We start from the raw sequence: 23,487 nt of genomic DNA on the forward strand, positions 1-23,487 counted from the left end.
CTCTCCGGGGCACCTCACACCAGAACCCCTCCTCTATAACCTCTCCCAATTCTTCCTCCCACTTCGCTTTGATCCCCTCCATTGGTGCCTTATCCTTTTCCAACATAGCTCCGTATATCGCTGACACTGTTCCCTTCTCCAGTCCCCTTGCCGCCAGCACTTCCTCCAACAACGTGGAGGACGGTTACTCCGGGAAGCTCTGTATCTCCTTCCTGGCAAAATCCCGAACTTGCATGTATCTAAACACTTCTCCCTGCTCCAGCCCATACTTTGCTTCCAGCTCCCTCAATCCTGCAAACCGTTGTCTAAGAAACAAATCTTTTAGTGTCTTAATCCCCTTCTCTTCCCATTTCCGGAAACTTCCATCCCACTTCCGTGGCTCAAATCTGTGGTTCTCCCGGATCGGCATTTCCCTCGACCCTGCCCCCAACCCGAAGTGTTGGCGAAACTGCCTCCAGATTTTCAATGAAGCTATTATAACCGGACTCCCTGAGTATTTCCCTGGAGCTATCGGGAACGGGAACTCTCCTCCATTCTGACCCACTGGGAATCAACCCCTCTGACTCAGCCCCGCACCTTCTCCACATTCGCTGCCCAGTAGTAATACATCAGGTTCGGGAGACCCAAACCCCCTGCCTGCCTTCCCCTCTGTAGCAGCACCTTTCTCACTCTGGCCACCTTCCCTCCCCATATAAACGAAGTAATCCTCCCCTCAATCTCCCTGAAAAAAGACTTTGGCAGGAAAATCGGTAGGCATTGAAAAATAAACATAAATCGCGACAACACATTCATTTTAACCCCCTGCACCTGACCCGCCAGTGACAGAGGGAGACCATCCCACCTTGCCAGGTCGGCTTTCACTCTCCCCGCCAAACTAGTGATGTTGTATCTGCGAAGCCTTCCCCACTCCCGGGCAACCTGCACCCCCAAATACCTAAAGTGAGTCCCTGCCCTACAGAATGGTAGCCCCTACCGCCCCCGACTATTCCTTTCCATGCTCCCGAACTTCTTAATGCGATGGCCAATGGCTCAATCGCAAGTGCAAACAGCAGGGGGGACATAGGACATCCCTGCCTCGTCCCACGGTGGAGAGAAAAGTATCTCGAACTGATATTGTTCCTGCAGACACTCGCCTTCCCCTCCTTATATAATAACTTTACCCAGTTCACAAATCTTGGTCCAATCCCAAACCGCTCCAACACTGCCATCAGGTACCCGCATTCCACCCGATCAAACGCCTTTGAGGCATCCAATACCACAACCACCTCCGTTCCCTTCCACCGGTGCCATAATGACGTTCAAAACCCTCCTAATATTCAAAAACAGCTGCCTCCCTTTCACGAACCCTGTCTGATCCTCACCTATCACCTTCGGGAGGCACCCCTCCAGCCTACCCACCAGTACCTTTGCCAATACCTTTCCTCCACATTCAGAAGTGATATGGGCCTGTACGACCCACACTCCGTCAGATCCTTATCCTTTTTAAGCAACAGTGAAATCGATGCCTGCCCCAAGGTTTGTGGCAGCACTCCCTTCCCTATCGCCTCTTCAAACATCCCTACCATCAGGGGTGCCAACTTATCCTTAAATTTTTTATAATATTCCACCGGAAACCCATCTGGCCCTGCCACCTTCCCCGCCTGCATCCTCCCAATCGCGTCCTTTATCTCCTGCTCCAGTATTGCTCCTTCTAATGTAGCCCTATCCCCCTCCCCTCGCCTCGGGCACTCCAACCCATCTAGAAATTCCAACATTTCACGGTCTCCCCGGGTGGCTCTGACCTGTACAACCTCTCGTAAAATTCCTCAAAAACCTTGTTAATCATCTCCGGAGTCACCACCAACTTCCCGGCCCTATCCCTTACCTGAAGAATTTCCCTTGCTGCTGCCTCCCTCCGGAGCTGACCTGCTAACATATGTTCATAAACTGCACCCCCCGCTAGTCTCAGTTGGCGCAACGCCTTCCTGGTGGATAGTCGGTCGAAGCTCGCCTGTAGTTCCTTCCTCTTTCCCAGCATCGCTGGGTCCCCATCCTCCACATAACTCCTATCTGCCTCCAACAACCCATCTATTAGCCTCTGCCGCTCCAACCTCTCCTCTTTGTCCACCCTGGCCTTAAACAAAATTACCTCACCCCTCACCACCACCTTTAGAGCCTCCCAGACGACTGCCTTTGACACCTGACCCGTACAGTTGAATTTTACATATTCCTTAATTACCTTTTCAATTTTTTCACAGAATACTTGGTACCCCAAAAGCCCCACATTCAGTTTCCACCCCGGCCTCTGTGCTATCCCCTTCTCCAGCACCATATCCACCCAATGTGGAGCGTGATCTGACACAGCAGTTGCAGAGTATTCCAACCCCTTGACTCCAGCCAGCAAAGCCTTTCCCACCACAAAAATGTCAATCCAAAAGTATACCCCATGGACTGCTGAAAAATGAGTATTCCCATTCCCCTGGGTGCAGGAACCTCCAAGGGTCCAGCCCTCCCATTTCTACCATCAGCCCAGCTAGCGCCTTTGCCCCCCCCCCCCCCCCCCGATGGGACCAGCGAGCGAGGCCGTGATCTGCCCAACCTTGGCTCCTGCACCAGGTTCCAGTCCCCCCCCCCCCCCACAATCAGCTCCGTGTGTGTCCAAGTCAGGAATGGCTCCAAACACCTTCCTCGCAAATCCCGCATTGTCCCAGTTGGGACCGTATACACTTACCAGCGCCACTAATCTCCCGTCCAGCGCCCCGGCCTCAATCACATATCTACCCCCCTGATCTGCCACTACCTTCTCCACCTGGAAGCGTACCCTTTTGCTGACCAACACCGCTATCCCTCGAGCCCTTCCATCAAATCCAGAATGAAACACTTGACTTTTTAAGTCTCACCTGGTCCTTTACCCTCAAGTGAGTCTCCTGCAGCATTGCCACATCGGTTTTCAGACTTTTAAGATGCGCAAGCATCCTTGACCTCTTGACCGGACCTCCTAGCCCTCTCCCATTCCACGTGACTATCCTAAATGGGAGTCTCTCACCCCCACCCCACCTTTCTTATCCACCATCATCATACCGCCGGGCCCTGTCGCATAAGCCTGACCCACCCCTGTCCATTGTTAACATCAAACCCCTTTCCCCCCTCCCGAAAAGCGCCCCTACCTTTCCCCCTGAAACATCATCCCCCAGCATCCATCCCTTCCCCCCCCTCTCGCTCGCCTCGTAGGCCCATTGAAGCCTGCTATCCAGGCTCCAATGCCCGCAGCCCTCCTCTCCCCTCACCTCCGTTCACTAGCTGACTTTAGCTAGCTAGTATGAGTGGCTCCTCCCCCCCCCCCCAGCCAAGACATATCCTCCCCTTCCACCCAGTCCCAGAGAAAGAAACAAAACAAGCCCAACAATCCAACCCCGACAATTCACTAACATAACAATTAACCGTCGCAACACAGAGAGCCCATCAACCGACCATTAACTTGAACTCTATAACAGTGCAAAGAGAAGTAAATTACAATACAAATCAATAAAAAGAAAGATAACATTTATACATTTTCCCGCTGTTCAAACACAGTCTCTCTTCCAGCTCCGCTCTTCCAGGTGATGAAGACGTGTGATATAATGCTAGAAGTTAGTGCTGGGCTTCACTCCTTGAAGATTGCTTTGGAACATTCCGTACATTCGCTGATTGTGGGGGGGGGGGGTGGGGGGGAAGGGAGGTTGTTTCAGGGGGGATGTGGGGGGGGGGGGTTTGGGAGGGGGGGGAGGTTTGATGTTAACAATGGATCCCAAGCCTACTGCCTTCACGAAAGCCTCAGCCGCATCCGCTGTCTCAAAGTAAAAGTCCTTGCCGTTATACGTTACCCTCAACCTCGCTGGGTACACCATACCAAATCGTACCCCCTTCCTGTACAACGTCGCCTTCACTCGCCCAAACGCCGCTCGTCTTTTTGCCAACTCCACCGTCATGTCCTGGTAGATCCGGACCGTAGTACCATCCCACTGCACCTCCCGCTTCTTCTTCGCCCAGTTTAACGCCTTCTCCTTCATGCAAAACTTATGGAAGCAGATAATTACAGCCCTCGGCGGCTCGTTCACTTTGGGCTTCGGCCTTAATGACCGATGGGCTCGGTCTAGCTCGTACTGGGAGGGGTTTTCACCCTCCCCCATCAGCTCTGCCAACTTCTTAGCGAAGTATTGTGTTGGCCTTGGCCCTCTGTCCCTTCGGACAAGCCCACAATTCTCAAATTATGCCGCCTTCAGCGATTTTCCAAGTCTTCCAGCTTTGCTCAGAGACCTCTATTAACCTCCCCAGCCCTCCGCAACTCATCTCCCATCAAGGTGACCTGGTTGCTGTGTCGTGACATGGCTTCCTCCACTTCTTTCATCTTCTCGCCCTGCTCTCTCACCTCGGCCAACCCCTTTGCCACCGCCACCTTCATCGGGGCGATTGCTTCCTCCACCAGTAACTTCAGTACGACCGCCGTCTCCTTTTTCCAGGCCTCCATGTGCCTTGCAAACTGCTTTTCTAGCTCCACCGCCAACACCTTGGTGATCTTCTCCACCATAGCGGCCTCGCTTTCAGTTCGGCTTCCGCCATCCTGTCACCACTTTTATTCGTCTTCTCCTTCAGCGGCGGCCCCCGCGTTTCCTCCTTTCTTCGACGCTGTTTTTCGCATCCTTAAGCGGCTTCTTGTCTTTTACTTTCTTTTTCCTCTCCTCTCTCTCCTTCCACCCTTCTGTCCTTCATCAATCTGAATTATTCTCTTTTAAAAAATGGTGGGGAGGAGAAGAAAAAAAACTTCACCAAACTTCTTTAAATCTTCCAACTTTCTTTCACCTCTGTACTCATCCAGAACTCCCCTGGGACCAGGCTTCTTTCTTCCCTCCTAGGTGGGAGCCATCCGATGTGGGACACCCCACTTACATGGTGCCCTGGTCTCGGGCCTGCCTCTTCGGCCTCCTCGTAGCTCCGCCCCCGCTGCTCTGGCCCCGACGCCGCGCTGGACCCAGCGCCTCAGTCACTGCCGCCCAACACCCACGCGGGGTTCTTCACCGGTTTTTGAACCGGTCCAACTGGCTGCTCGTGACGCCCCCCAAGGCCGGCGATAGTCGGAGGTGCGTGGCTACCGGCAGGAGCTCTTCGCGCTGCGGCCGCCCTGCGCGCCCACGCCACCTGAAGTCGTCTATGCACTGTATGTGAGAAGAGTGACAATGTGCAAGATCACAACGAGACTGACAGGTCTCAGCTTGTATGTACAGAGGCAGTCAACAATCAAAGTGAAACTCGAGTCCAATGAGAACACTTCAATTGCAACCTCATCCACTCTAAACTACCCACAAGGAAATGAAATCTTGAAAATTTGGACTCCAGAAGAGGAGCACCAAGAAAACAAATATGATTCAAATGGACCTGAAACGATTCCAGAAGAGGAGCACCAAGAAATCAATGATGATTCAAATGGACCTGAAACGATTCCAGAAGAGGAGCACCAAGAAATCAAAGAGGAATCACATCAATGACAAAGGAGTGATGTCACCAAGATCAATGCAACATCAGATCATTCACACAATCCTCAAGAAGAAATGCTCAATGAAAGATCAGATACCACAAAGGACACTGACGCACATAACTTTGCGAATGACTCGAATTATCCAGTCACTGAGCGCAACAAGAACAACAAAAAGCACAAGAACCCCAACAGAAACAAGATGAACAACAACAAAAACTACAAGCACAACAACAAAAACTACAAGCTATTTGATAAACACTCATTCCTTAAAGGTACTCTCACTTGACAATGTTTACAGAAGATATGTATTATGAAGATATGGTAGGCCAGGTGAAATACTGTGAGATATTGGATGGGATAATTCAAAGAGAGGAAGCACTGAAAGTGTTGGAATCCTTGAAATATGATGTCGCCAGGGCCAGTTGATTGTTTCCGAGGCTACTGAAGGAGATCAGGGAAGAGATAGCAGATGCTCCGATGATGATTTTCCAACCCTCATTAGATTGAGGGGAGGTATCAGAGACTTTATTCCAGGGTAGAGGCATCAATTATTAGGGCTTAAGGAAGGGTTAAAGGAAGGGCTTGTTTCAAAAATTTGATTTCATTCTTTGAGGAAGTGACAAGATGGGTCGTTGAAAGTCGTGCATTGGATCTTGTGTATCCCGAATTTAGCAAGGCATTTGGCCCCACATGGTATATTGGTCAAAAAGTAAAAGCCCATGAGGTACCGAGCAATGTGGCAAACTGGATAAAAAACTGGCTTAAAAACGTTAAAAACTTACCTTGAATAGTGGCATCACAGCAAAGCAGTGACCTGATTGGCTGGTAAGGAAAGTGCTCCAATTAGCAGTAGCTGGGAGAAACTTAACTCTTCATGTGTTGGTGAGTATTGTGATTGGTAAGTAAAATCCTTATTCCTTTCACTTATTCATTATTTGATATTATATTTGTAATCAATTAAGGTAAAGTGTAAAAACGGCAGGAGATCCCAGACCCGCGTTATGCTCCTCGTGCTCAATGTGGGAGTTTAGGTACGCGGCCAATGCCCCTGAGTCCTTCATGTGCGGGAAGTGTGTCCAGCTACAGCTCCTGTTAGACCGCATGACGGCTCTGGAGCTGCGGATGGACTCACTTTGGAGCATCCGCCATGCTGAGGAGGTCGTGGATAGTGTGGTGAATTATAAATACTAATAATCCACACTGTATTGCACAACATGTGTTGAGCCTGTATATTGTATTGGATCATGTGTAGTTACGCGGCTCTACCCATAGGAGGAGACGAGGAGCTTGTACTGGGCTCCACCCTTGGCTCCGCCCATGGCTCCACCCATGGCTCCTCCCCTTAACCGGGTGTATAAAGGTTGATGCTGAGAGCCTGCCTGCCAGTTCATCTGGAGTTCATCTCATCACAGGCAGGCTCTGTTGGAAGATGACTAAAACCACTGTTCACTTCTAACCACGTGTCGCGTGAATTGATGGTCTCATCAGATAGCACGTTCAGTGTGTTGGTCATACCGCAGATTAGGATTGGTGAGGGAGACAGGGAATAGGTGACCAAAAGGCAGAGAAAGAGCAGGAAGGCAGTGCAGGTGTCCCCTGTGGTCATCTCCCTCCAAAACAGGTATACCGTTTTGGATACTGTTGGGGGAGATGACTCACCAGGGGAAGGCAGTAGTAGCCAGGCTCATGGCACTGTGGCTGGCTCTGCTGCACAGAAGGGTGGGGGGAGTCGAAAACGAGACTCCCGAATGGTATGTTGCCTCCCGGGTGCACGGGTCAGGGATGTCTCAGATCGACTGCAGGACATACTGAAGGGGGAGGGTGAACGTGTGGGAAAGGGTGGAAAAATTGCAGATGACACAAAGATTGGGCAAGTGTTGGACAGTGGAGAGGATATCCATAATCTCAAAAACGATAGAGATGGTTGATCGAGTGGGCGATAAGATGTTAGATGGAAATTAGCACAGTATTTTGATTGGTCAAACAGTTATGTTTTATATAATTCCAACGTTACATCCTTACTTTTATATTCTATATCTCTCCCAATGAAGGAGGGCATCATAGGCTTTCTTTACAACATTTTGCATTTGAACTGAATGTAACTTGGTAATTCACACTGTATTTACCAATACCTTTGTAAGCGCAGTAGCGTTATCCGGCCACTAGGGGGAGTAGCTCTGGGAATGCTCAGGAGTTTGTACAGGGCTCCACCCTTGGTTCCGCCCACGACTCCTCCCCCCTGTGCTGCTGTATAAATATCCTTGTCCAGAGTCAGCCTGCAGTTCATCGAGAGTTCAGCAATGGGTAACAGGCTGGCTCTGTAGTAAGTAGATTAAAACCACTATTCATATCTGAAAGCACGTGCCTGGTGAATTGATGGTTCCATCAAACTGATTTTAGGGACCTGTTACCTGCCTGCCAATGTCTCACACTACATTTGCATCCATTAGTATATTACAAAGATGGTTAGCGCCTGGGAGTTTGAGCGGGTTGGGAATTAGACGGAGTGTTTTTAATTGGGGTGGGAATTCTAGGCGGAGTGAGAGTTAGAAGGATTTAAATGGGAGTGGGAGTTAGAGGGAAAGGAGAATTAGAGCATGTGGATAGTGAGAATTAGGGAGGAGTTAGATGGAGAGTGGTTTCAAAGGATTTGGAGGGTGTAAAAAGATTTAGGGGCATTAGAGGCAATTAAAGGGTGTTGGAGGCAAATGGGTGCTGGAGGGATTTAGGAGGCAGGACAGACAGGGGAAATGTACATTAAAGATAGATGCTGATTTACAGGGATTTAGCTGGGGGGAGTGGGAGTTGGAGCACGAGTTGCTGTCATTCAGGGGAGTGGGAGTTATGGGGATATGAAGTTGCGGAGACAGAGGGAAATCGCGGAGAGTAGGTGAAAAAAATCACTGAAAGTTCGGAAAAGGTTTCGGAGAAGTTAGAGAAAACCTTGCGGGAGTGAGGTGATGTCTCGCGGATAGAAAGTACTGCAGAGGGAAAACGTGATGGAGGAGAAAATCTGTTGGGAGGGGCCCTGTTGTGGGAGGAGTCTGGTATTGGGGCAATCTGCCGGAGCAGGAATCTGGCCTGTAATTAGCTGGGAGATGCAGTTCGACGGGCGGGGTAAGAAATAGAACAACGAAAAAGGGGAGAAAACAGGATCGAGGGAAAATGTGGTCAGGAAGAAAGAATAGAGAAAAAACGGATGGGATAGAGATAGAAATGGACATACAGAGGGTAAACAACACAAGGATAGAGAGAGAAAGAGTGCGGAAGAGAGAACAGGACAGAGAAAAATAGAGATAAAGAGCAAGGAGAATGGGCAGCACGGTAGCACAGAGGTTAGCACAGTTGCTTCACAGCTCCACGGTCCCGGATATGATTCCGGCTTGGATCACTGTCCCTGTGGAGTCTGCACGTTCTCCCTGTGTCTGCGTGCGTTTCCTCCGGCTGATCTAATTTCCTCCCACAGTCCAAAGATATGTAGGCTCGGTGGATTGGCCATGCTAAATTGCCCATAGTGTCCAAAAACAAAATAGGGTAGGTGGGGGTTACTTTTTTAAAAGGATTGGGTGGGGGTGTGGGCTCAGGCAGGGTGCTCTTTCCAAGGGCCGGTGCAGACTCGATGGGCCGAATGGCCTCCTTCTGCACTGTAAATGCTATGATTCCATGTGACAATGGAGAATGTTTGCCACACTCAGTAATTATTCATAAATCCATCTCATGTTGAATTCTATCTGAGAATGTTGAAATAGCCCAAGATGAAAGAAGACATCTTTGTGGGCAGAATGGTAGCACAAGTGGATAGCACTGTGGCTTCACTGCGCCAGGGTCCCAGGTTCGATTCCACACTCGGGCACTGTCTGTGCGGAGTCTGCACATTCTCCCCGTGTCTGCGTGGGTTTCCTCCGTGTAGTCCAGTTTCCTTACGCAGTCCAAATACGTGCAGGTTAGGTGGATTGGCCATGATAAATTGCCCTCAGTGACCAAAAAAAAATAGGAGGGGTTATTGGATTATGGGTATAGGGTGGAAGTGAGGGCTTAAGTGGGCCGTTGCAGACTTGATGGGACGAATGGCCTCCTTCTGCACTGTGTGTTCTATGATCTATGTTCAAGACAGACTTTGTCTGCAAGACTTCCCTTCAAGGAATACACCGGGAAATGAGGCTTCTCCAGACCTGATCTGGGTGCTGGTATGTTGATTAGCGTGTGAGAGACGCCGAAACAAGAAGATTCACCAACCAGCCACCCGTGTAGTTTTCAGGCTCTTTCACGTTTGTTGGAGGCAAGGTTGATCAGGCATCACAATCCAAAGCAAATGGTACAGGCCGTTCAACTACCGTGAAGAAAAGTAAATGTGTCGAACTGACTACGAATCTGTCCGGTAGCTCCGCCGGACTCAGCCAGCTTCGGAACGAACCGCCATTTGTCCCTCGCCAACAGGCCAAGGGCTGGTTCCTATAGACATATATTTTAACATTCATTTGGAATTTTAACATTCAATTTGCATGTACATGTATTAGTGTTGAATTTTAATTATTTCTTCGGTAAGGAGTAATTAATAAACTTACTCCTTCCCTAAATCAGGAAGGGTTGGTTTTTTGGCTGTTTTTCAACAAAAATAACATTTTCAAATGGTATCCACGGGGGAATGGGGTTTCTTTTAAGAGCGTAAGACCTTAAGACATAGGAGCAGAATTAGGCCACTCGGCCCATCCAGTCTGCTGCGCCAGTCAATCATAGCTGATAGTTTTCTCATCCCCATTCTCCTGCCTTCTCCTCATAACTCCTGAACCCCTTATTAATCAAGAACCTATCTATCTCTGACTTAAAGACACAGTAATTTGGCCTCCGCATCTTCTGCGGCAAAGCGTTCCACAGATTCACCACCCTCTGGCTGAAGAAATTCCTCCTCATCTCTGTTTTAAAGGATCGTCTCTTTATTCTGAGATTGTGTCCCCTGCTTCTAGTTTTTTCTACAAGTGGAAACATCCTCTCCAAGTCCTCTCTATCCAGGCCTCACAGTATCCTGTAAGTTTCAATAAGATCCCCCTCATCCTTCTAAACTCCAACGAGTACAGACCCAGAGTCCTCAACCTTCCCTCATGTGACAAGCTCTTCATTCCAGCGATCATTCTTGTGAACCTCTTCTGGACCCTTTCCAAGGCTAGCACCTCCTTCCTTAGATACAGGGCCTAAATCTGTTCACAAACTCCAAACGGGGTCTCACCAGAGCCTTATACAGCCTCAGAAGTACATCCCTGGTCTTGTATTCTAGCCCTCTCAACATGAATGCTAACATTGCATTTTCCTTCCTAACTGCCGACTGAACCTGAACGTTAATTTAAGAGAATCGTGAACAAAGACTCCCAAGTCCCTTTGTGCTTCTGATTTCCAAAGCATTTCCCCATTTAAAAAATAGTCTATGCCTAAATTCATCCTTCCAAAGTGCATAGCCTCACACTTTCCCACATTGTATTCCATCTGCCACTTCATTGCCCATTCTCCTAACCTGTCCAAGTCCTTCTGCAGCCCCTCTGCTTCCTCAATACTACCTGGCCCGCTACAGATCTTTGTATCATCTACAAACTTAGCAACGGTGTCTTCAGTTCCTTCCTCCAGATCATTAATGTATATTGTGAAAAGTTGTGGTTCCAGCACCAACCCCTGAGGCACACCACTGGTCACCGGCTAGCACCTCCTTCCTTAGATACGGGGCCCAAATCTGCTCACAATACTCCAAATGGGGTATCCTCACTCTCTGTCTTCTGCCAGTCAGCCAATCCATGCCAGGATCTTACTCTTAACACCATGGGCTCTTAATGTATTTAACGGGCTCCTTTGCAGAACCTTGTCAAAGGCCCTCTGGAAATCTAAATAAATCACGTCCACTGATTCTACTTTGTCTAACTTCCTTGTTACTTCCTCAAAGAACTCGAACAAATTTGTCAGACATGGCCACCCCTTGATGAAGCCATGCTGACTCAGTCCTATTTTATCATTCACTTCCACGTAGTCCGCGATCTCATCTTTAAAAATGCACTCTAAAATCTTACCAATGACCGAAGTCAGGCTATTCGGCCTATAATTTCCCATCTTCTGCCTCCCTCTCTTTTTAAACAGTGGTGTTACATTAACCACTTTCTATTCCTCTGGGATCCTTCCTGTCTCCAGTGGTTCCTGAAAGATCACCAATGCCTCCACAATCTCATGAGCTATCTCTTTTAGAATCCTGGAGTGTAGTCCATCTGGTCCAGGTGATTTATCCACATTCAGACCTTTCAGTTTCCCCAGAACCCTCTCCTTAGTAATGGTCACTGCACTCACCTCTGCCCCCTGATTCTCCTGGAGCTCTGGCATCCCACTGGTGTCTTCCACCGTGAAGATTGATGCAAAGTAACTATTCAGTTCGCCTGCCATTTCTTTGTTTCCTATTATTACTTCTCCAGCCTCATTTTTCAGTGGTCCAATGTCGATCTTTGCCTCTCTCTTACCTTTCATGTGTTGAAAAATCCTCTTCCTATCTTTCTTTATATTACTAGCTAGCTTGCACTCATACTTCACCTTCTCTCCCCTTATAGCTCTTTTAGTTGTCCTCTGCTCACTCTTAAAAGCTTCCCAGTCCTCTGGCTTCCCACTAATCGTCGCCACTTTGTATGCTTTTTCTTTACTTTTATGCTGTCCTTGACTTCCCTTGTCAGCCATTATTGCCTTGTCCTCCCCTGAGCATGTTTCCTCCTCATTGGGATGAATTTCTGTTGTGCCTCCCTAATAACCCCTCAAAACTGCTGTCCCCCTTTCCAATCAACTCTGGCCAGCTCCTCCCTCATATCTTTGTAGTTATTTAATTGTAATACCGTTACATGTGATTGCAGCTTCTCCCTCTCAAACTGCAGGGTAAATTCTATCATATTGTGGTCACTGCTCCCCAAGGGTTTTTTCACCTTAAGTTTCCTAATCAAGTCTGCCTCATTACACATCACCAAATCCAGAATTGCCTGTTCCCTAGTAAGCTCTGTCACAAGCTGCTCCAAAAAGCCACCTCTTAGACATTCCACAAATTCCTTTTCTTGGGATTCACTACCAACCGGATTTTCCCAGTCCACCTGCATATTGAAGTCCATATTATTATTATAATATTGCCTTTTTTACTTGCCTTTTCTATGTTCTGATTTATTTTCTGCCCCACATCCTGACTACTGCGTGGAGGCCCTGTACATAACTCCCATCAAGGATTTTTTATCTTTGTGATTCCTCAACTCTGCCCACAGAGATTCTATGCCTTCTGATCCTACATCGCTCTTTGCTATCGATTTGGCTTCATTACGGACAATGCAACCCCGCCCCCTTTGCCCATCTGCCTGTCCTTTCGACAGGACACATATCCTTGGATATTTAGATCCCAGTCCTGATCCACTTGCAGCCACGTCTCTGTGATGCCCACAACATTGTATCGGCCAATTTCAATGTGTGCAACAAGCTCATTTACCTTGTTCCATATACTGCGGCCATTTAGGTACAACAGCCTCAATCCTGCATTGACCACCTCCCTTTTCACACTTGTCACTTTTTTCTGCTCTGCCTGAGGGTGATAGAACATAGAACAGTACAGCACAGAACAGGCCCTTCGGCCCTCGATGTTGTGCCGAGCCATGATCACCCTACTCAAACCCACGTATCCACCCTATACCTGTAACCCAACAACCCCCGCCCCCCCCCTTAACCTTACTTTTATTAGGACACTACGGGCAATTTAGCATGGCCACTCCACCTAACCCGCACATCTTTGGACTGTGGGAGGAAACCGGAGCACCCGGAGGAAACCCACGCACACAGGGGGAGGACGTGCAGACTCCACACAGACAGTGACCCAGCCGGGAATCGAACCTGGGACCCTGGAGCTGTGAAGCATTTATGCTAACCACCATGCTACCCTGCTGCCCTGCTGTTGTTCTTTTATTTTGGTTCTTTATTTCCCTTCTGTTATTGCACCTTCTAAGATCATATTCTGGTTCCTACCCCTTGCCATACTAGTTTAAATGCTCCCGAGTGACTCTAGCAAACCTCCCAGCCAGGATATCAGTGTCCCCCCAGTTTAGATGCAACCCATCCTTCTTGTACAGGTCCCACCTGCCCCGGAAGAGATCCCAATGGTCCAAGAATCTGAAGCCCGCCCTCCTACACCACCAGTTTAGCCACGTATTTAGCTGCACTATCCTCCTATTTCAAGCCTCACTGGCAAGTGGCACAGGGAGTAATCCTGAGATTACAACCCTAGAGTTCCTGCTTCTTAACTTACTGCCTAACTCCCTGAATTCCTTCTGCAGGACCTCATCACTCCTCCTGCCTTTGTCGTTAGTACCTATGGGAAATGAAATGAAAATGAAAATCGCTTATTGTCACGAGTAGGCTTCAATGAAGTTACTGTGAAAAGCCCCTAGTCACCACATTCCGGCACCTGTCCGGGGAGGCTGGTACGGGAACTACGTGCACTACGACCTCTGGCTGTTTGCTCTCCCCCGTCAGGATGTCCCGTGTTTGAACAAAGAACAAAGAAAAGTACAGCACAGGAACAGGGCCTCCGGCCCTCCAAGTCTGCGCTGACCATGCTGCCCGACTAAACTAAAATCTTCTACACTTGCAGGGTCCGTAACCCTCTATTCCCATCTATTCATGTCAAGATGCCCCTTGAACGTCACTATTGTTCCTGCTTCCACCAACTCCTCCAGCAGCGAGTTCCAGGCACCCACTACCCTCTGTGTAAATTGAGTTCAGTGGGCCCGGAAATGGGCGGTACGAGACAAGTTTAACCATTCCCAGTTGGTAGAACAAATGGAAGAGGAACAAAGAATAAAGAACAAAGAAAAGTACGGCACAAGAACAGACCCTACGGCCCTCCTGCTTAGAAGGACTTGGTGGATGTTGAGTCTGGAGGAGGGTGTGTCGATAGCCTGGGTCACATTGAGATCCAAAAAGACTAGGTGTTGTGCGTCTTGAAAAATATTATGGTGGATTAGTCCCCGGGGCCAGATGGGATCTACCCCAGAATACTGAAGGAGGCTAGAGAGGAAATTGCTGAGGCCTTGACAGAAATCTTTGGATCCTCACTCTCTTCAGGTGATGTCCCGGAGGAACAGGTCCTTCGGCCCGCCAAGCCTGCGCCGACCATGTTGCCTGTCTAAACTAAAATCTACACTTCCGGGGTCCATATTCCTCTATTCCCATCCTATTCATGTATTTGTCAAGATGCCCCTTAAACATCACTATCGTCCCTGCTTCCACCACCTCCGCCGGCAGCGAGTTCCAGGCACCCACTACCCTCTGTGTAAAAAACTTGCCTCGTACATCTCCTCTAAACTTTGCCCCTCGCACCTTAAACTACAGGCCAGTGAGCATTACGTAAGTAGTCAGGAAATTACTGGAGTCAATTCTTCGAGACAGGATCTACTCCCATTTGGAAGCAAGTGGACAACTGCTGCTCCAACTGAACCACGCAGTTTTGAATGATCCCTGTCTCAACCAACCAAAGTTGTTGAATAAGGAAGTGGAGACAGTATGTTCCTCCTCACCCCGGATCATAACAAAATTGGGCTTCTCATTGGAAATTTAACATTTTAAAGGATCTCTTCCCAGGATAGGTCAATATAGTCGGCTGCACATATGGAAACTGTATAAAACAAATGGTACATCCAGAAAACTAGCAAGATCAGAAAGATTGCCTTTGAGTGTGGTGGAATAGTTTGAGTGAATATATAATCCAATATCATGTAATCGGCTTTATTGATAGGGGAATAGAATGCAAGAGCAAGTTGGTTACATTGAACTAGAAATCTGGACTGGAGGCGGGTCCGGAGGTGTATAGACAGGTATTTGGAAACCAATGACAATGGGTAGGTGCAGAAGACGGTGGTTCGCGGGGAATTGATTTCTATTAGCGTACACAGGGAGAGGGGGCTGAAAAGGGTGAGGGAGAGGTTGGTGGAAGAAATGGTAAGGGTGGACAGGAGGTGCGCGGAGGTCCTGGAAGAAGGGCTTTTGAGGAAGCGTCGTAGTCTCCAAGCGGAGTTTGACATATTGACCACCAGGAAAGCGGAGGCGCAGTGGACGAGGGTGCAAGGGGCGGTATATGAGTGCGGGGAGAAGGCGAGTGGGATGCTGGCCCACCAGCTCCGGAAGCGGGAGGCGGCGAGGGAGATAGGGGGAGTTGGGAACGGAGGAGGGAAACTGGTGCGGAGTGTAGGGGGCATTAACAGAGTGTTCAGGACCTTCTATGAGGAGTTATACTGGTCAGTGCCCCCTGGGGAGGAGGAAGGAATGGACCGCTTTTTGGACAAGCTGGAGTTCCCAAGAGTAGGGGAGGAGCAGACGGAGGGTCTGGGGGCACCAGTCGAGCTGGAGGAGCTGGCCAATGCGATGGGGAGTATGCAGTCAGGGAAGGGCCTGACGGGTTCCCGGTGGAATTTTATAAGAAGTTTTCAGATCTGTTGGGCCTGCTGTTAGTGAGGACCTTGAATGAGGCAAGGGGGGGGGTGGGGGGGGGGGGGGGCAAGATACTAGCCAGGAGGGTGGAGGATGTGGTCCCGCAGGTCATTCATGAGGACCAAACGGGATTTGTGAAGGGGAGGCAGTTGAACGTCAATGTGCGGCGGCTTCTCAACGTCATAATGATGCAGGCAGTGGACAGAGAGGCAGAGATAGTGGCATCGATGGATGCGGAGAAACCCTTTGACAGGGTGGAGTGCAGCCACCTGTGGGAGTTTTAGAGGAGGTGTGGGTTTGGTGAGGAATTTATTAGGTGGGTGAGGCTGTTGTATAATGCTCCGGTGGCGAGCGTGGTGACGAACGGGAGGAGGGCAGAGGGCTTTCGGTTGTACCGGGGACGAGGCAGGGGTGTCCCTTGTCTCCCCTGCTGTTCACGTTGGTGATCGAGCCCCTGGCCATGGCACCGAGGGAATCGAGAAACTGGAAGGGGATTGTACGGAGGGGAGCACCGACTGTCGTTGTACGCGGACAATTTATTGTTGTACATTGCAGATCTGGAGGGGGGATGCCGGTGATGAGGATTCTCGGGGAGTTTGGAGACTTCTCTGGCTATAAGCTTAATGTGGGGAAGAGTGAGCTGTTTGTGGTGCATATGGGGGAACCAGGAGAAAGAGATACTGGGGCTCCCGCTGAAAAGGGCAGAGAGGAGCTTCAGATACCTGGGAGTCCAGATAGCCAGGAGCTGGGGGGCCCTGCATAGGTTAAATTTTACGAAGCTGGTGGAGCAGATGGAGGAGGAGTTCAGGAGGTGGGATGTGTTGTCACTCTCCTAGCGGGCAGTGTCCAGTCGGTTATGATGACGGTGCTCCCGAGGTTTCTGTTCCTCTTCCAGTGTTTACCCATTATGATTCCGAAGGCTTTCTTTAGGAGGGTTAACAGGTGTATTACGGGGTTTGTGTGGGTGCAGAAGACCCCAAGGGTGAGGAGGGTATTTCTGGAGCGAGGTAGGGAGGTGGGTGGATTGGCGCTGCCCAACCTGTGTGGGTATTACTGGGCTGTGAATGTGGCAATGATTCGGAGCTGTGTTATGGAGGGGGAGGGAGCCGCATGGTAGAGGATGGAGGCGGTGTCCTGTGTGGGCACGGGGTTAGAGGCGCTGGTGACGGCCCCGTTGCCGCTGCCCCCGGCAAGGTACTCTACGAGTCGGTAGTGGTGGCTACCCTCAAAATGTGGGGGCAGTGGAGGCAGCATAGGGGGGAAGTGAAGGCCTCAGTTTGGCCCCCGATACGGGGGAACCACCGGTTTGTACCAGGGAGAACAGATGGTGGGTTTTTGAGTTGGCACAGGGCAGGTATCAGGTGGATGGGGGACCTCTTCCTTGACGGGAAGTTTGCGACCCAAGAGGAGTTGGACGGAAAGTGGGGTCTCCCCCCAGAGAATACCTTCAGGTATATGCAGATTAGGGTGTTTGTTAGGCGGCAGGTGGCGGCGTTTCCGCTATTGCCACCAAGGGGGGTTCAGGATAGGGTGCTCTTGGGGACGTGGGTCGGCGAGGACAGGATCTCGGCAATTTATCAGGTGATGCAGGAGGACGAGGCCTCGGTGGAAGAGCTGAAAGCGAAGTGGGAGGAGGAGCTGAGAGAGGAGATAGATGAGGGGACATGGGCGGACGCCCTGGGGAGGGTGAATTCCTCCTCCTCTTGCGCATGGCTTAGTCTAATCCAACTAAAGGTGCTGCACAGGGCGCAGATGAATGGGACCAGGCTGAGCCGGTTCTTTGGGGGAGAGGACAGGTGTGGCAGGTGTTCGGGGAGCCCAGCGAATCACACCCACATGTTCTGTGCGTGTCCAACGTTGGAGCATTTCTGGAAGGGGGTGGCGGGGACCTTGTCAAAGGTGGTTGGCTCCAGGGTGGAACCGGGCTGGGGGCTCGCAATTTTTGGGGTAGCATCGGAGCCGGGAGTGCAGGAGGCGGAAGAGGCCGGCATTCTAGCCTTTGCGTCCCTAGTAGCCCGGCGCAGGATTCTTTTACAAAGAACAAAGAACAAAGTAAATTACAGCACAGGAACAGGCCCTTTGGTCCTTCCAGCCTGCACCGATCCAGATCCTTTATCTAAACCTGTCGCCTATTTTCCAAGGTCTACTTCCCTCTGTTCCCGCCCGTTCATATATCTGTCCAGATGCATCTTAAATGATGCTATCGTGCCCGCCTCTACCACCTCCGCTGGTAAAGCGTTCCAGGCCCCAATACCCTCTGCGTAAAAAACTTTCCACGCACATCTCCCTTAAACTTTCTCCCTCTCACTTTGAAATCGTGACCCCTTGTAATTGACACCCCCATTCTTGGGAAAAGCTTGTTGCTATCCACCCTGTCCATATCTCTCATAATTTTGTAGACCTCAATCAGGTCCCCCCTCAACCTCCGTCTTTCCAACAAAAACAATCCTAATCTACTCAACCTTTCTTCATAGCTAGCACCCCCCATACCAGGCAACATCCTAGTGAACCTCCTCTGCACCCTCTCCAAGGCATCCACATCCTTCTGGTAATGTGGCGACCAGAACTGCACGCAGTATTCCAAATGTGGCCTAACCAAAGTCCTATACAACTGTAACATGACCTGCCAACTCTTGTACTCAATACCCTGTCCGATGAAGGCAAGCATGCTGTATGCCTTCTTGACCACTCTATCGACCTGCGTTGCCACCCTCAGGGTACAATGGACCTGAACTCCCAGATTGCATAGAATTACATAGAATTTACAGTGCAGAAGGAGGCCATTCGGCCCATCGAGTCTGCACCGGCTCTTGGAAAGAGCATCCTAGCCATGGTCAACACCTCCACCCTATCCCCATAACTCAGTACCCCACCCAACACTAAGGGCAATTTTGGACACTAAGGGCAATTTATCACGGCCAATCCACCTAACCTGCACATCTTTGGACTGTGGGAGGAAACCGGAGCACCTGGAGGAAACCCACGCACACACGGGGAGGATGTGCAGACTCCACACAGACAGCGACCCAAGCCGGAATCGAACCTGGGACCCTGGAGCTGTGAAGCGATTGTGCTATCCACAATGCTACCATGCTACCGTCTCTGCACGTCTATTTTCCCCAAGACCCTTCCATTGACCATATAGTCCGCTCTTGAATTTGATCTTCCAAAATGCATCACCTCGCATTTGCCTGGATTGAACTCCATCTGCCATTTCTCTGCCCAACTCTCCAATCTATCTATATTTTGTTGTATTCTCTGACAGTCCTCCTCGCTATCTGCAACTCCACCAATCTTAGTATCATCTACAGTGGAAGGACACGAAGCCCCCGAGCGCAGAATCCTGGATTAACGACATGGCCGGGTTCATCAAATTGGAGAGGGTCAAGTTTGCCCTGAGGGGGTCGGTGCAAGGGTTCTTCCGGCGGTGGCAGCCGTTTCTTGATTTCCTGGCAGAGCGTTAGAGGGTGGTTGACTTCAGCAGCAACCCGGGGGGGAGAAGGGGGGATTGGGGGGGGAGGTTACGGGTTTGTTACGGGGGTTCGTTTTCATGGTTCTATGCCTATTTCTTTTTCTTGTTAATTGATTGTTTTTGTATCTGGGGGGTGGGGGGGGGGGGGGGGTTACTGTTTTCCCTTTGTTGGGATAAAATTTGTTGTTGAAAATTTGTATAAAAATTATTTTAAAAAAAAATCTGGACTGGAGTATTGCATCGAATTCTGGGGCCGCAGTTCAGTAAGGATTTTAAGGGATTGGATAGAGTACAGAAATGTTTCACTAGAATGCTCCTAGTGCCAAGGAACTTCAGGTATTTGGAGAAATTGGAGGTTAGGTGGCTTTCCTTGGAGAATCAAAGTTTGAGAGGAGATTTAATGGAGGTATCCAGAATCATGAGTAGTCCAGATGGCGTGAAAGGATTCTCACGTTCATATGTTTTCCAATGTTTTTCTCATCTCATGAATTGAATAATCTGTCTGAACTGTCCGCAGAACAATACTTTTCACTGTACCTCAGTACACATGACAATAAACAAATCCAATCTAATCCACCTGGCTGCCATTCAGTTGCGCGTACTTCTGATTGGCTTGACAATGTTGTCAGTCATCTTGAGTGAGCTCTGATTGTCTGAGGCGACTCAGCTGGCAGAGAGAGCTATCTGAGCGGTTGAGGGTCTGTCAGTCAGCGGCTGGAGCTTCTGATTGGCTGAGGGCTGTCAGTCTGCGGCTGGAGCTCCTGATTGGTTGAGGGCTGTCAGTCAGCGGCTGGAGCTTCTGATTGGCTGAGGGCTGTCAGTCTGTGGCTGGAGCTCCTGATTGGTTGAGGGCTGTCAGTCTGCGGCTGGACCTCCTGATTGGTTGAGGGCTGTCAATCAGCGGCTGGAGCTTCTGATTGGCTGAGCGCTGTCAGTCTGCGGCTGGATCTCCTGATTGGTTGAGAGCTGTCAGTCTGCGGCTGGAGCTCCTGATTGGTTGAGGGCTGTCAGTCAGCGGCTGGAGCTCCTGATTGGCTGAGCGCTGTCAGTCTGCAGCTGGAGCTCCTGATTGGTTGAGGGACTGTGAGTCAGGGTTTTTTCTTCAGTAATTTACTAATTGATGCAATCGGATATTTCACCATGATCTTGATCTCCTTCCTGAACCTGGACTGAGTCACCACATAAATAAATGTGTTTGTGCAGCAATTTAAATCCACTAGCATATTTCCAACTTGTTGTAAAGTATATTGAGGAAGGGTGAGACTAATTACTCCAGTTGCATCTAAATAGAAAAATTCTATAACAATCAATGTCCAGAGGAGAATAAATGTTCCAGAGATGCTGAAGAGTAAAATCATTGACTTCCTTCTGCTCTCCATCTCTGGGTCTATGCGATTGTCTCCCTGACTTTGAGCCCTCAGTGCCTTCCGGACACGACTGGTGAGTAAAATGTGTCTGACTGTCAGAGCGTTGATCAACAGGATTGAAAAGAATGGGATCAATGGGGTTAACATTGTGTCAAACCAGATATACACGCGCCATACTGGATCAATCCAAATGATGTCCTTTGTCCCACAGCCCCACGGGATATTGTTGATTATCTCATTAGGTTCATATATAAAGTAACGTGCAATGTTTCTTATACAGAGCAGGACGGCAGTTGTTGAGAGAACCACAGCCGCTGTTTTCCCGGTGCAATATTTAGTTTTCAGTTGTTGGCAGCGAATGGCCACAAATCGATCGAAGGAGAAAGTGAGAGTAAACCAGACAGAGCAGTCTCTGGCTGCAAACAGCAGGACATATTTAACACTACACACAGGGGTGATGGACAGGAAATTACGAGGGAAATAATAATAATTCATCTTGTTCAGTATGGGGTTAGTGATAATAAACAACAGGTCCGCCGTTGCCATGGCCACCAGGTAGCGAGTGGTGCAGGTAGCGAGGCCACACTTTCCCCGACACAGTATCACAATTCCCAGTAAATTAACTGTCAGAGAGAAAAGGGAGAACATAGAACATAGATTATAGAACATAGAACAATAAAGCCCCGCCCAAATCCAAACTGCACCATTCGACCTGATCGCATCTATTGCGATCACTAGCTCCAGCTCCCTACCTTTTGGGGGCATCATGATCACGTTTAACAATCTTCTTACATATGGTCCTACCCAATAACATCCAGAACACAATCCTCAATCCTGGAGGACAACATTTTGGCCATCAATTTAGCATCCACATTCAACAGGCATATCGGCCTGTCGGATCCACACAGCTCCGGGTTCTTGTCCCGCTTCAGAATCAGCGAAATCATGGCCTGTGACATTGTCGGGACAGCACCCCTCTTTCCCTTGCCTCATTGAACATCCTCATCAACGCCAGCCCCAATATCCCAGAGAACATTTTATAAAACTCCACTGGGGACCTGTCCGGCTCTGAGGCTTTACCCGACTGCATGGCCTTCAGACCCTCCACTATCTCTTCCAACCCGATCGGGGACCCCAGCCCTTCTACCAGCACCCCATCCACCTTTGGGACATTCAGCCCCTCCAAGAAGTGCCTCATCCCCTCTGGCCCCTTTGGGGGTTCCGACCTGTACAGCCTACTGTAGAAATCACTAAACATCTTATTCACCCCTGCTGAATCCCTAACCAGGCTCCCATCTCCATCATTTACTTTCCCTATCTCCCTGGCTGCTTCCCTCTTTGTAAGCTGTGCAAGCATTCTGCTGGCCTTCTCTCCATACTCATAGATCGCCCCCCTCACCTTCTTCAGCTGTTCCCCTATGGGCCCATATCGAGATCAGCTCCCCTCTGACCACTACCTTCAGTGTTTCCCAGACCACCACTGCAGAAACTCCCCCCTGTGTCATTGACCTGCAGGTAATTCTGAATACATTTCCTCAGCCGATCGCACACCCCTTCGTCAGATAAAAGTCCTACATCTAACCTCCATTGCGGGTTGCTGGTTACTGTCTTTTCTAACCTGCAAAGAACAAAGAACAAAGAAAATTACAGCGCAGGAACAGGCCCTTCGGCCCTCCCAGCCTGCACCGATCCAGATCCTTTATCTAAACCTGTCTCCTATTTTCCAAGATCTACTTCCCTCTGTTCCCGCCCATTCATATACCTGTCTAGATGCCTCTTAAATGATACTATCGTGCCCGCTTCTACCACCTCCCCGGGCAAAGCATTCCAGGCACCCACCACCCTCTGCGTAAAAAACTTTCCATGCACATCTCCCTTAAACTTTCCCCCTCTCACCTTGAAATTGTGATCCCTTGTAACTGACACCCCCTCTCTTGGTAAAAGCTTGTTGCTATCCACGCTGTCCATATCTCTCATAATTTTGTAGACTTCAATCAGGTCCCCCCTCAACCTTCGTCTTTCCAATGAAAACAATCCTAATCTACTCAACCTTTCTTCATAGCTAGCACCCTGGTCAACCTCCTCTGCACGCTCTCCAAAGCATCCACATCCTTCTGGTAATGTGGCGACCAGAACTGCACGCAGTATTCCAAATGTGGCCTAACCAAAGTCCTATTCAACTGTAACATGACCTGCCGACTCTTGTACTCAATACCCCGTTCGATGAAGGCAAGCATTCTTGACCACTCTATCAACCTGCGTTGCCACCTTCAGGGTACAATGGACCTGAACTCCCAGAGTTCAGAGTGGGCAGCACGGTAGCATGGTGGTTAGCATAAATGCTTCACAGCTCCAGGGTCCCAGGTTCGATTCCCGGCTGGGTCACTGTCTGTGCGGAGTCTGCACGTCCTCCCTGTGTGTGCGTGGGTTTCCTCCGGGTGCTCCGGTTTCCTCCCACAGTCCAAAGATGTGCGGGTTAGGTGGATTGGCCATGCTAAATTGCCCGTAGTGTCCTAAAAAGTAAGGTTAAGGGGGGGGTTGTTGGGTTGCGGGTATGGGGTGGATACGTGGGTTTGAGTAGGGTGATCATTGTTCGGCACAGCATCGAGGGCCGAAGGGCCTGTTCTGTGCTGTACTGTTCTATGTTCTATAACATAGTGCTACATCTCTCTGTACATCAATTC

Source organism: Scyliorhinus canicula, chromosome 21 (genome assembly GCF_902713615.1).
Source record: "Scyliorhinus canicula chromosome 21, sScyCan1.1, whole genome shotgun sequence".
Taxonomy (NCBI): Eukaryota; Metazoa; Chordata; class Chondrichthyes; order Carcharhiniformes; family Scyliorhinidae; genus Scyliorhinus; species Scyliorhinus canicula.